The following is a 3,267-nucleotide window of genomic DNA, read 5'->3' as shown; positions in this document are numbered from 1 at the left end:
GGCGGGCACTGGGATGCGCGGGCAGCGCTGGGATGGGCACGGATCAAGGGCTGCCCGCGGCTCCTGGGCCTGGGGCTGCTCTGAACGGGCCCCGGAGATGCTGCAGCCCGGACAGAGCCCCCTGACATCCCAACAACACCCCAAGGAACAGCTGCCATTGCCTGGGAGTGCTGCACGCTGGGCTTGCAGAGGAGCTCAGACAGCAATTCCCGGTGCCACCTCCTGGAGCTCCCACACAGCCACCAGGTACGTCCCAGCCACGCCAGTCCCTTCCCTTCCAGCCTGGGGACATCCTCCAGCAGCAGCCTTAAAGCCATTTTCCCTCAGAAATATCCCTGATTTATTACCCTGTAGATGAACTCAGATTTTGTCCCAAACTGTCCATTCCTCACCTTCATTTACTCTCCAAGTGTCCATTCAGTCCCCCATAGGTGCCCTGGTGATGCCAGGGAGGTCCCTTTGCGCACAGAATTCCCCTCACAGAAATTCAATCCCAAGCAAGGCCCTCGGAGATGCTTTAAAACAAAAGGTTAGAGTTAGATGAAGTTTTGTTTGGATGAAGTTTGGGGTTTTTCTGGGAGCCAGCTGGAGCTGCAGAACTGCTGGGAAGCTTGCACAGGTGGGTCACACTGCAGGTGCCCTGAAGGCAGGGATGTGCCTCCCTTTCCTCAGGGAAAAGAACTCCCAGAGGCCACTGCCGAGGCTCTGGAATGAGCTCAGCTCCTGCAGGGAGAGATGTCCTGCCCTGGGCACAGGGGCTGCCTCAGCAGGGCCGGGAGCGCGTCCGGCCCCGCCCTCGGCTGCTGTAAAACATCGGCTGGAGCCCGAGCCCGGGGCTGGAGTCCACGGAATTCCAGGGAACTCTGTCAAGGGCCCCCGGGAACACGGGTGGGGCTGGGGGATGGATAAATAGCCAAGGGTTATAAATAGCAAATGCTATGGAATATCAACCTGTCCTTGTCCTGATCCCCCTGAGCTTCCTTGGAGCCTCTGCTGGTTCCTGGCACAGCTGGTGTTCAATAGGCAGCTCTGTGTGGGAATATCCATGCTGCAGGAGGCACTGGGAGGTTATTCCAGCAGGGAATACTGAGCTATAGCTCTAATTCATCTAAACAGCAAAGCTGAACCCCAAATCTGGGCACTACACAGGGAACAATCTTTGTGCTGCCCTGCCAGCCAAAGCCCTGGGCTGGGAAATTTCAGCAGCCAAATGCATGGAATTCCCTAAATCCCAGCAACCAGCATTTTGTCCTCGATATATTACCTATTTTTAAAACCAAAACCCACACAGGTTTTGTCTATCCCATCCACTAAATGTTCATTCTGTCCCCTACAAATTATATCAGACAATTCCTCAAAAATACTTCTACAGATTATTTCAAGTTTTACCCCCAAGGTCTTCCCTACATGTCTACTACTAGTTATCTCATTTTTACCTCAAAATACTAATTCTACATCCTGTAAAAAATATCAAATTCTACACCCAAAATTTTCATTACCTGTCCACAATTGATTACCTCAGTTTACCTCATGATCATTCTCTTCCCTGGGGAATAGGTCATATTCCCCCACAAATATTCCCTGTCCCTTTCTGATTTCCTCACTTTTTACAAGAAAGCATTTTTTCTTTACCCTGGAGATTACCACAAGACTTACCCTAAAAATTTTCCCTACCTGTCCACTCCCTATTACCCCATTTCCACCCCAATATTTTCATTCTTTACCCTACAGATGCTTTCGGTTTTTACCCCCCAGTAATTTCCCTACCTGTCCATAACTGGTTACCTCAGTTTACCCCATCAAGTGCATCCTCTCTGCTACAGATCACCTCAGATTTTACCCCTGAAGTTTTCCCTACCTGCCCGGTACTGATTACCTAATTTTTACCTCAAAATATTAATTCTTTCACCCACAGATTAGCTCAGATTTTATTACCAAAATGCCTATTTTGTCCCCTGTATACTAACTAGGTTTTAAAACCAAAACCACACAAGTTATGTCTGTCTTATCCCCAAATTCTGTCCCCTGCACATCGCATCAGTTTTCCTCAAAAACATTTCTTCCTACATATTAACTCAGGGTTTGCCCCCCAAATTCTCCCTAGCTGGTCCACTCCTGATCACTTCATTTCTACCTCAATATGTTCATTCTCTGCCCTACAGATCTTCCCAAGTTTTACCCCCAAAATTTTCTTGCCTACCCCCAGTGACTGTCTCAGTTTATGTGTGTTCACTGTCTCCCTCGAGATTTACTCCAGTTTTACTCCCAAAATTTTCCATACCTGTCCCCAATTTATTACCTCATTTTTACCTTAAAATATTTATTCTCAACCTTTAGATTATTTTGTTATTCCTCTACCTGTCCACTACTGATTCCCTCATTTTCCCTTCACTGTATTTTCTACCATGTAGCTTGTCTCATTATTTATCCCCTAATCCTCCATCTGTCTACTACTGATAATCTCATTTTTACCTCAAAATGTTCATTCTCTGCCCTACAGATTATTTAATATTCTTTTTGCCCCTCAAAATTTCCCCATCTGCCCACAACTCATTCCCTCACATTACCTCAGTATGTTCATGCTCTCCCCTAGAGATTATCTCAGATTTAGCCCCCAAATTCCCTACATGCTCAGTACTCATCACCTCATTTTCCTCTCAGTGTTCATTCTCTACTCTTGAGATTTTGTCAAGTTTTGGCTCCAAAATTTTCCTTACTTAAAAATGAGTACCTCATTTTTACTCCAATATATTCACTCTGTCCCTTACAGATTGCATTGAGTTTTACCCCCAAAATTTTCCTTCCTGTACAATACTGATTAGCTCTTTTCTATGCCAAAGATTTGCATTCTCTCCCCTAAACATCACCTCAGCTTTTCCCTCAAAAATGCCACCTTGCTCCCCTTGACATCCCCTCACATTTTCCTACACAAACAGTTCTTGTGTCCCCTCAACTGCCCCAGGTTTTCAGCTAAAAATGTCACCTCTGTCCCCTCTGAGTTACCCCAGGTTTTCCCTATTAGGAGCTGCAAGGAATTCAGGCAGGGCAAAGGACAGCAGGGAATTCTGTAAATTCCAAGGCAGAAAGAGAAGATCTACCAGCAAAGGGGAAAGGTTTCAGAAAACATTTCTGCAATTACTAATTAATAATTCTTTCCAATTCCCAGTGAGAAGAACATGAACTCACCACCACTGAGGCCTGGCAGTTCCCTGCAGCGAGAGCTCAGTGCACATCCACAGAGGCAATTCCAGCATCTAAAAGAAAGAA

The sequence above is a fragment of the Geospiza fortis genome, unplaced genomic scaffold, assembly GCF_000277835.1.
Source record: "Geospiza fortis unplaced genomic scaffold, GeoFor_1.0 scaffold450, whole genome shotgun sequence".
Taxonomy (NCBI): domain Eukaryota; kingdom Metazoa; phylum Chordata; class Aves; order Passeriformes; family Thraupidae; genus Geospiza; species Geospiza fortis.
This window is presented reverse-complemented; position numbering follows the sequence as displayed.